This window comes from Microtus pennsylvanicus, chromosome 2 (genome assembly GCF_037038515.1).
Source record: "Microtus pennsylvanicus isolate mMicPen1 chromosome 2, mMicPen1.hap1, whole genome shotgun sequence".
NCBI lineage: Eukaryota > Metazoa > Chordata > Mammalia > Rodentia > Cricetidae > Microtus > Microtus pennsylvanicus.
This window is the reverse complement of record NC_134580.1, coordinates 85,794,135-85,805,575: the sequence shown is the minus strand read 5'-3', so window position 1 is coordinate 85,805,575 and position 11,441 is coordinate 85,794,135.

Here is an 11,441-nt window from a genome sequence, read left to right as displayed (position 1 = left end):
GTATTGAAGACCTAGGAAGAAATGACTGGGCCATGTGTCACATAACTGGAACTCTACTGTGTTTTAATTTATGTGTGTGTGTGTGTGTGTTACCTATGTGCTAGTGTGAAGGTGAGTGTGTTTTTCTGTACATTTGCCATACAGACGTCAAATGTCAATATCCTATACCCGTCTTGATCACTGTCCACCTCAGTTTTTGAAGCACGGTCTCACACTGAACGTGAAGCTCACTGATTCAGCCCGGCTAACCGGCCAGTAAACTCCAGAGCCACACTTTCCTTTGCCTACCTAGCACATGGGTACTGGGGATCCAAATTCAGGTCCTCATGTGTTTGTGGGAAGCACTTTACCTACCAAGTCATCTCCATAGGCCCTGCCCTTGAACACTGTGACGAGAAAAATCTACTATTTTATATTTTCAATGTTCTTTGGAGTGAGTAAACAAATGGCCAAAAAATAAAGTAGCATAAAAAAAAATCAAGACATCAGATGACTCTAATTCTTGCTGCTAGTGTTATAGCTTCTTAGAAGTGATTCTTAGAGGTGAGTGATCCACTTGAGAATTGAATCTAATTGTATGTAAAATGCACAATGTTGAGACTCTCTTAACTGCTTTTTAAGAGATGCTAGCATCCAAGCTAGGCCTTATCTGTGAAAGGCAAGAGCTGTATCCCTGAGCTAAAACCCCAGGCCTCAAACGGTTTAATTAGCCTGACTATGGAGAAAAGCCTGTGAAAGCAAACAAACTCCACCATGCTAAAGAATCAGTCAAGCCAGCTGATAAAACAGCCTGTCGGCCAGGAAGTTAAGTGAAACTTCTATGTAGAAGCATTCCCTGTCTCCCCCAAAAGGGCAGGGAAAAATAATGTGTTCTTCACCATTGTCACGGACTCTATTAAAAGCTGGGGAGAAAATACAGTACAACCAGGAGAAACTTGCAGGAAATAAAAAGCAATGTTCTGTCCTCCCTCTGCTGGATTCATCACGCTATAGCTCTCCAACATCCTGCAGAGAGACCCAAATGAAATCCTTTCTGGGAAGTCCAGAAATGCTTCGAATTATTCAGTCTTTCACCAAACAAGGCAGAGCGAGCCACCAAGGCCATTCGTATCCTCAGTCACCATTACTGATAATGACCAATACAAGAGCGAGAGAACAAGTAAAAGCTCCTGGCTCAACCAACTGTCCGAGAAAACATCCAAAAGAACATAAAATGCCATATACACCATATACAATGTCTAACGTGTTTTGCTTTTCTAGGACTGTGATCTTAGAGGTTGAAAGGCAATGTGTCAAAGGGGAGAACACTGCATTAAGGATTGGTTGTATAACACTGTTGTCCCTGGAAGGGAATTTTATCAACCTCGAGATGAAGACACTACACGCCAGAAGTGTTGGCCCCATTTCTGGGTCTAATTATTTTATAATTCCGAGTGCTATTGAGCGATAAAATTTTAATCGCTTATTTCTGCTGTTCTCTTACAGCATTTGGGTCCTTCTCAGACAGAAGCAAAATGGCTGAAGTCATCACTAGAATCGTCCACTTCCTCCTCGGATGTAATGCCAGACACATTGTGGATACCCAAATGAATCATAATTGATACAATAACGATTACGGTGGCATGATGAGCCTTTGGGATTTTGATCTGAGCCAAATCCATTTGGCTATATGGCTAATATTTTGATTAGCAGATGTGAGGAGATATGTATTTCCTTCCCCCATGCCACCCCCACAACAGTCTGAAGGCTTCAAATGAGAAAAATCAAATGCAAAAAAAAATGCAGTTCCAACTTGTCCTGCTGTCCAGCCACAGTTAGCTCCCCTTATGTCACAGGGCTTTAAAATCAAGTGACTTCTGCCTGCCTTATTCTCTTCTATGACATTGGGGGTGGAGCCGCTGGCCTCGCACGTGCTAAACAAGCACGCCAATGAACTCATGCTGAAAGACTGTGGTTAGGAAAGAAGGAACAAGACACAAGATGGAGTCAACCTGTTCAAACACCTTTCTTTTTCAGCTTAATGAGGTCACGTGCCCCAACTCAAAGAACATGTGTGAGCTAGCTGTCCAGTGTTTCTAGAAACAACTGTAGGTTCACAAACAGAAGAACTAATTACAGCTACCAGTCACTAAGAACTTACTATGGGCCAGATACTAAGCCAAACCATTCATATAAGCCTTTGTAAAGGAGTCACAAAAGCATAAATGAACACACATACTCACTTATTCCCCCACAAGAATCCTATAAGTATTCTCATTTTTATAGGGAAGTATTTGGAACTTAAAGAATTATATTAATTGGCTGGGCGGTGGCGGCACATGCCTTTAATCCAGGCACTTTAGAGGCAGGCGGATTTCTCTGAGTTGGAGGCCAGCCTGGTCTACAAGACCTAGTTCCAGGACAGCCACGAAGGCTACAGAGAAACCCTGTCTTGAAAAACCAAAAAAAAAAAAAATTACATTAACTTCCATTGGTTACCCAACTATCTCACAGCCATGTCAGGAATGGAACCAGGCTATCTGACTCTTGTTTTGTTTTGCATCATAATTTGGATATTGTAGCAACTTACCTTTAGAAAACAATTACTTACATACCTTGAAGAATAATTACAATTAGTTCAACAAAATGGCTCAATAGGTTACACCACTTGCTACCAAATCTGGTGACCTGAGTTTCAATTCCTGGTGCACATATGATAGAAAAAGAAAACTGACTTGCAAAATTTGTGCTTTGGACTCCACATATAAAAACACATGCTAAATAAATACATCAATACATGAAATGTAATCTTTCCAAAGAATATCTATGATAGGGCTAGCAAGATGGCTCAGTGGTTTGAGCTTGCTGTGCAATCCTGGTGACCTGAGATCAACCCCTTGAATTCTTATAAAGGTAAGTCCAGCTCTACAGAGTTGCCTCTGATCCCCATATACATGCCATGGTACACATGTTCACATACATCGTGCACAGGTTCACATACACGTGGGGATGGGACTGAGAGACTGAGACAAACAGATTAATAATAAAATAATATGATTTGAAAAACTAAATTAACGACCGTGCAAATAAACAACCTATAACATTAGGTTAAACATCAACACTTGAATGTTGGTAAACATGTTTCAGAGAACAAATTCATTTTAGAAAGAGTGTGAACTGATTTAATCAATTTGGAAAACTCTTGGTCAGTATTTGCTCCAATTGAACATACAGAGTCTATAACCCAACAAGCTCCATTCCCCACTACATCTCTGAGAAAGGCTGAATGAACCAAAAAGAAACAATATGAATAAGCTATGGGCACACCCTTCAGTCAGGAGGCTGAAGCAGAGGACTATGTGCTTGAGGTCAACCTGACTGAACTACATAGCGACTTTAAGGTCAGTCTGGGCTACACAGCAACATCTGTCTCCAAAGAAAATGGAGGGCATGGGGGCAGAACATCACAGTGGCATTACTTAGGAGACCTGCAAATACAATGAACGAAGTTTTTATCATTAGTGAAATTTTAGAAGAAAAATTTCCCAAGGGAAACAATTGGCAGCGGCAAGGAACTGTCAGTAGACATGAATGAATTTCAGAGCGCAGGTTAAGCACAGGGAGGCAAGTCTGAAGGACTGCATGGGATACGGTTGCAAAGTTCAAACAACTGCCAAATCCGTCTATGGTAAATGACTAGAGTGGTGGGTACCTGGGCAGCAAAGGATACTAACTGGGGTGAAGAACAATGAAGGCTTTGGGAACACTGATGATGTCTAGACCTGGACAAGACAGAACCAAAAGCTCATAAAACCTTAGGCAGGCAGGTCTCAAACACTTCTCTGTGATGGGTTAAAATTCAAAAAGAAAGTTTACAAAATGAAAACCAATTACCTAAGAATTTTCCATCTTCAGTTATCCATGGTGCCCGCCCAGTGTCATGCCACCTCTCTCTAAGAAATCGCATGTGCCCGTACCTTTCCTAAGCCTCAACACCTTTCCATATCCTTGAGTGTCTGTGAACTGCTCTTCCAGCTGGCACTAAACCCTGCCTGTGCTCTGAACACAGGTATGTTTTCCTACAGTGGGATGCTGAAGTTTACCTTCTGACTTTCCATTTTGGTTTTGAGAACCCTGATCTTCTCACTCTCACAACCATGGCCTTTGCTCATCTAGTTCATTCGTTTCTGTTTGTAAATATGTATCTCTTCAGCCGTTCTACCCAATCACCTAGTTGGAGCTGGGCTCTGGGTACGGCATAATAAAGCATAGCATCCCCGCTCATGATTCTTTCCTTAACTGTTTTTATTGAGCTATATATTTCCCCCCCGCTCCCTTCCTTGCTTCTCCCCTCCCCTTCTACCCTCTCCCATGGTCCCCATGCTTCCAATTTACTCAGGAGATCTTGTCTTTTTCTACTTCCCATGTAGATTAGATTTGTGTCCCATGTAGATTAAATCTTAGGGTTCTCTTTGTTGTCTAGGTTCTCTGGGATTGTGAATTATAGGCTGTTTTTTCTTTACTTTACATCTAAAAGCAACTTATGAGTGAGTACATATTATATTTGTCTTTCTGGGTCTTGTTTACCTCATTCAGTATGATGTTTTCTAGATCCATCCATTTGCCTGAAAATTTCAAGATGTCATTATTTTTTTCTGCTGTATAGTACTCCATTGTGTTCTTCAGTAAAGGGGCATTTAGTTTGTTTCCAGATTCTAGCTATGACAAACAATGTTACTGTGAACATAGTCATTGTGGTATGATTGAGCATCCTTTAAGTGAATTTTCTGGGTCTTGAGAAAGGTTGTTTCCTAAATTTCTGAGAAATCACCATACTGATATCGAAAGGGACTGAACCAGCTTGCATTCCCACCAGCAATGCAGAAGTGTTCCCTTTACCCCACATCCTCTACAGCATAAGCTGTCATCAGTGTTTTTGATCTTGGCCATTCTTACGGGTGTAAAATGAATTCTCAGAGTTGTTTTGATTTGCATTTCTCTGATGACTAAGGATGTTGAGCATTTCCTTAAGTGTCTTTCAGCCATTTTAGATTCCTCTGTTGAGAGTTCTCTGTTTAGGTCTATAGTCCATTTTTTATTGGATTGTTTTTTTTGATGACCAATTTTTTGAGTCCTTTATATGTTTTGGAGATCAGCCTTCTGTCTGATGTGGGGTTGGTGGAGATCTTTTCCCATTCTGTAGGCTGTCGTTTTGTCTTGTTGACTGTGCCCTTCACTTTCCAGAAGCTTCTCAGTTTCAGAAGGTCCCATTTATTAATTGTTTCTCTCAGTGTCTGTGCTATTGGGCTTATATTTAGGACCTACTCATGATTCTTACCACCCAGACACTTCTATAACAAAACTGTTCCATGTCCCTCTATGTTGATTTAACCCAGTTGTTCTATCTTCACTGGCCCCACACATCATGTGACAAAACTTTTCCTGGGAGAAGCAACACACATCTGTCTACTCAACCCAGGTAGGGATCCCACAACAGATCAACGTGTGGATATCACCAAAGTCCAGTTTGGTGAACCAATGAGTTTTATTGGAGTTACTCATAGGAATACGGATGAGGGGTGACTTCCAGGAGCAGAAATGACTCACAAACAACTGCTTCACCAAAGCCCACCCCAGCCTGGAGACAGCTCACAAAGCTGGGAACCTGGAGCACACTGCACAGCCTGCAGACAGCTCAGCAGGTTGGAGACTCTCCCTTCCAGGACTCTGCTCTAACCCTCTTCCAGGCAGCTCAGCTGGTTTCTGCTTCCTCCAGGCAGCTGGGCTGGTCTCAGACTCTTTTCATCTTTCCTTCTCTAAGAGTCTTTTTTTGCAGCTTGGCTTTGCTCCTCTGAGAAGGAATTAAGACTGTTTTTGCTTACTTTGACAAAGAGGGGCCCAGTGAATCTAGTCAGTTTCAGGAACTTTCTAAGGCTGTTTTGAATTGTTTAAGATCCTGTTTACAGAGCTGTCCTGCAGGATAGACTGTTCAATCTTTATTTTGTATTTATTATCATTATTAATATTATTTTTTGTGGGGGAGACAGGGTTTCTCTGTGTAACAGCCCTAGCTGTCCTGGAACTAGCTCTTGTAGACCAGGCTGGCCTCAGACTCACAGAGATCTGCCAGCCTCTGCTTCCCAAGTGTTGGAATTAAAGGTGTGTGCCACCACTGTCTGTCAAATCTTATGCTCTTTATTACGGACATCTTATACTTCCGAATGTTGCAATCTTAGAGGAAACTTACACAACACCACACAAAGACGCCTACATACTAGAAGAGAAATTCTGGACTTACGTTTTCACACATGTATGGTGTCTAAGTTCATATAGGCCCTAAATGTTAATTTCACACTATGATAGTTAGCCAGTCTTTTGTTTCTTCTAATCTTAGGCTGAAATTTTGCATTCATTGGCTCATAATGCAATCAAAATAATACTCAGAACTAGGAATGCAGCCCAGTGGTACAGCACCTGCCTATGCAAGGTAGTAGGTTCAATGCCCAATAAGGTATCAAGCAATGTCTGTTAATAGTGCTATTGGAAATTTTTTCTTTAGTGCCTCTAACTTAATAACCAATAAAAGTTACAAATTTTTGTAACATATTGCATTTGCTATATGTATCTCTAAATATTATTTATAACCATTAGTATTTTGAAAATATTATATTTATTAGATTTTATATAAACCATGCTGTCTTATGCATCAATATTTGAACATAAGCAATTTTTAAAACAGCTATTAATTTGCTGTTACTCCTTCTTTATACCTTTCTGGTACAGGAAAAGCAGAATGACCCTCACATATAATCAAGAAAATGAAAAGCAACGTCACATAGCAAGAGATGGGTCATAATAGGCAAAGCAGTTTTTACAGGCTTGATAGAACACAAGCCCTGAGAGCCTGTAGCCACTACTTCCCAGAAACTTCCCTGCTGTAAGAACGAGCTAGTCTGGACAGAAAGACCCAGAGACACAGGCAGCCATCACAGCAGACTCCGGCATTTGTTTTGATTCATAGGAATTATTGAAGTGTTAATTTGAAGGTCTCCTTTCTCTAGCTTCGTTCTCTACACTATTTCCAGCCACGTGTACATGCAGGAACCTGCGCCGTCAACTGCTTTCAGCACTAACACTTCGTAGCCACAGCCTCACTGTGTTTCAGCTCTCTGTAGCAAGATCAGTAGTACCCAGCCCGAGGTACAAAGGGATACTTCTACATAAACCAAGATTTTCTCGGGATAGCTTCTCCTTCCTGATATGATTTCCATCTCCTCCCCCTACACACACACACACACACACACACACACACACACACACACACACACACAAACCCTGCAGTCCCACCTCTGTCTTCTTCACTCAGTGAAGATAGGGATCTCTTGGGGAAGGGAGTACTCATCTTGCTCTATGCCCTTAACGCTGTCTCTGGATATTAGGCTGGGCTGGAAGACCCCATAGAATTCAACATTTGTTTGTCTTAGAGTCACAATCTTGCCCTATGTGTTGTCCAACAATTATTTCCATCTATCTTGCTCAGTTTTCTAGCTAAAATTTAGCATCTACATAAGTGAAGTCCAAACATTACTCTAATAATCTAAGTTAAAAAGATGAATTAGATAGTCTGATTTTAGTTTTTTTATAGATTTATTTATTATGTATACAGTGTTCTGCCTGCATGTTTGTTGCCTGTCAGAAGAGGGCACCAGATCTCACTTATAGATGGTTGTGAGCCACTGTGTGTCTGCTGGAAATTGAACTCAGGACCTCTGGAAGAGCAGTCAGTGCTCTTAACCTCTAAGCCATCACTCCAGCCAGATGGTCTAATTTAAAAACTCATACTTAATGATAACTGACAAATGCTCTTAATACTTAACAGATGGGCCTGAATATGTTCTCTGTGTGGCTGTTATCTCTGTGGGGTTTTTTCTTAATTCTAGCAAGGGTCTAATCACACCCTCTATGAACACCTTATCTCTACAGTTACGGTGTTTACTTTGTTCTTTGCATTTTTCTTTTATTTTTTTCATATCTACTTCTGCAGCTGTGCTAATATGTGTGGCTACTGAGTAGCTGAAATGTCTCCAGTGTGAACTGAGAAGTGTTCACGGTAGAAAACATTAGATGTCCAGGTTATAATATGGAAAGGGTGCAGCCACCTCACACTTCTATGCTAATTATATCTCAAAATGTTTCAGACAGACTGGGTTGACCAATATATTTCTTTTCTTTAAGCTTTTTGTTTGGCTTGTCTTGTTTTGTTTTGGGGGGTGTTTTATTTCTCACATAGTATCTCATATTATAGCATAGGTTACCCTAAAATATCCAACAATCCTTCTGCCTCTGTCTCCCTATTACTGTATCTACCACATCTGTAAACAATAAAGTTCTAAAACAAATTTTGCAAGCTTCTTTTAACCCTTTTCACATCACTACTACAAGACTTACAACTCCATATTGATGATATTATACTTGTGAGTATAGTGAACTGGCCAGTTCTGCCTACAGCAGCCATGTCTGCCGAGAGCCTTGTTTTCGGTGCTCTCCTTTCCTGGGGCTGTGGGACTCTGCTTTCCTGGTTTTCCTGGTGCCTCGTTGCCTGCTCCTTCCCAGAGAGCACTCTTCTGAAACGTACATCTTGTCGTGATACTTCATTTGTATTTTAATAATTAAAGCTTGCCTCAAGTTCAGAGAGTAAAACAGCTGCCCTGGTCAGCCTTACCAGCCAGGCAGTGCCAAATGGCGATGCTGCCTCCAGGAATCCTCAGAATGAGACTGAGTGAGAGCTGTGTCCTCCCCTCTCATATTCCTCTCTAGTTCTGGAATTCAGGGTGTGCACCACCTCCGCCTGGTTTCTCTGGCACACTAGTATGGCTACTGGGATTAAACATGTGTGTCACCACCATCTGGATTTTTTTCAGCATTGATCTTATGTAGCCTAGGCTGGCCTCGAACTCACAGAGATCCATCCACCTCTGTCTCCCAAATCCTGGGAGACAAGTGTGTGCCACCACTGCCTGACCTCTATTGCTCTCCTGATCTTTAGGCAAGCTTTATTTATTAAAACATAAATAAAATATCACTATAACATCTATTGTTCTCAGACTTCCTTATGCTTCAAATATGCCCATCACATTCCTGGTCCTTATGTAGAGATTCTGGTCTGGTAGATAGGCTTGGGGGACAGAGATTCTGATGTGGGAAAACAGAATGAGGGCCCAGAATTCTGAACTCATTTTCAGCCCCGTTTCTCATTTTACCCAGGGCATCCATTGGCTAGCTCATTGTTTTCTTTACCTACTTCATCCCCAAGGATGCAGCAGGCTACAGACTGACATCCCCAGCCCTCCCCTTCCAGTTTAGAGTCCTCTCATCCCAACTCTTTCTTGCACCTGTGCATCCTCACTCACTGTGCGAAACAACACCCAGCCTTTCCTCCTTCTCCCTGACCATTCTTCCCTCTGTGCTCCAGCTGTGCCAGCCCAAACCCTCCTCTCCTTCCTCTTGTCTCTGTCTGATAAGCACCCACACCCCAATGTGTCTTCCTCGTGAATCCCTATCCTCACTGTGCCTTCCTCATTCCTTCACTTTAGGGTTCCTCGGGCTCTGAAGGCTTGAAATCCTGAGCCAGCTAGCGCTTGCAGGGATAATCCTCTATATTTTAGTTAGCACTGGCAGGGACGATCCCATACATTTTAGGATGCTCAGCAGTTTCCCATACCTACTCCCCCAAGGACCAATTAGGAGCACCCCCTAGTTGGGTAGAACCCAAAATGCCTCATGATGTAGAGGTTGGGGAACTAGTTGGAAGGGAGTGCTCTATTGCCCGAACCCCAGTATCCCCATAGAGACACAGCCTTATTTGCATCAGCAGAAGAGATTCCGGGTCGTGGCTCCTTCCTTTTATTCCATACTCTTTTTGAAAAGGTTTACAGTTTTCATCAGGGGAGAACACAGTCTCAGATACAGCATAAAAAGGACACCGTTTGTCTTCTTCTTGCCTCCTACAGCTTTCCACTCCGACGACGCTGCTGAGCGCCTTTGCAGCTCAATTAAGGATGGGTGGAATTCATGAGAAGCGGTGACTAGCCAGTAAGTACACGAGTAGCTGAAGAGATCAATGCAAAGCTGGTGGGATGTTTTAAATATAGGAGATGAGTAAGCGTGCACTTTGTGAAACATAGGCAGAATTGTGTTAAATATACGTAGTAAGTTAGTAAACTGTAAGGCATGCCACAGTTAAAATAAATGGAAGATATGACAGAACAGAGGGTCACTTGCAGTCAAAATCGGAGTAGAAAAACTGTTACGAAAAATCGCGGCATGTCTAAACCGACGGTTTAGTCAGACCTAATTCAGTCCCATTTAGGTGGAGACACACAAAACAGTCTCAGGTTGTCTACCTACTGCCAGGTGTGGGTTGCCCCCTTCAAGTTGTTGGTGGGGGGCTTGGGGGGGTCCTCATAGACTTCCAAAATAACACAGCCATTTGGAATCAAGGACTCAGTGGAACCACTACTCTAGACCACTCCGTGAATAGAAAGAAGGGTTAACTGATGATCAAATTGCCAAGGCTATGTGGTTGGGGGGGTGGGGGGGCAGGGAGGCATTTTAAAAAGCAAAAGCAGCAGAAAAGCCATCAGAGGGGGAAACTTTGAGCGGATATAGGTTGTTCAGACTGGCTAGGAGCAAGACACCCTTGCCCAAGACAGTTGGCCTTTGGGCAGAGTTAGGGAGGCTCCTGGATGATTAAGAGAGTGTCCTTGTTAAACAGAAGCCTTGTCTGTTTACCTGGCCAGGGTCCTTCTGATCTGAGCTTAGTCACCAGCACCATCTTTGAGGGGCTGCTCTGGACCTAACAGAGAAGATCCCACAAGTGCAGTGTCAGCTGAGGACTTTTTGGCAGTTGATGGGTAGTGGGGAAGAGAGAGTCAGTTTTCTTCACGGCTGCAGCTCCTGATACTCTTCCATGAATGGCCCTACACAGATACTGATAGCACTGAATTCTCTCTCTCTCTCTCTCTCTCTCTCTCTCTCTCTCTCTCTCTCTCCCCCCCCCCCACCCCCTCCTTTGGAGGGAGAAATGGTGAGAAGATTTGAAAGGAGTTTGGAGAAGGAAATGGAATCTAAATCTGTGAGCATGAGCAGGCCCAACTTGTCTTTTCCCTTGAGGACTAATCCCACGGAGGTGACCTCTACTATGAAGGCAGGTCCAGTTTAAAATGGCCTGCTTTCCCTTCCCTTCCAAGCCCTTTGTGCCGTCCCTAAGAGCAGGACCTTGGTTAAGTTCGGCTGATCTGGCTGAGTCTACCTAGCTTTCTCAGGCCTGACTCTAAACTGTATAACTGTACTTTTCTTTTCTTACTTTTTGCTTCGGATGCTGGCCAGAGCTTAAGTTTGCTTTGTAAACTTAGTTTTGGACTTTCTAACTCTTTTTTCTGAAGTTCTAGCCTTCTACCCCA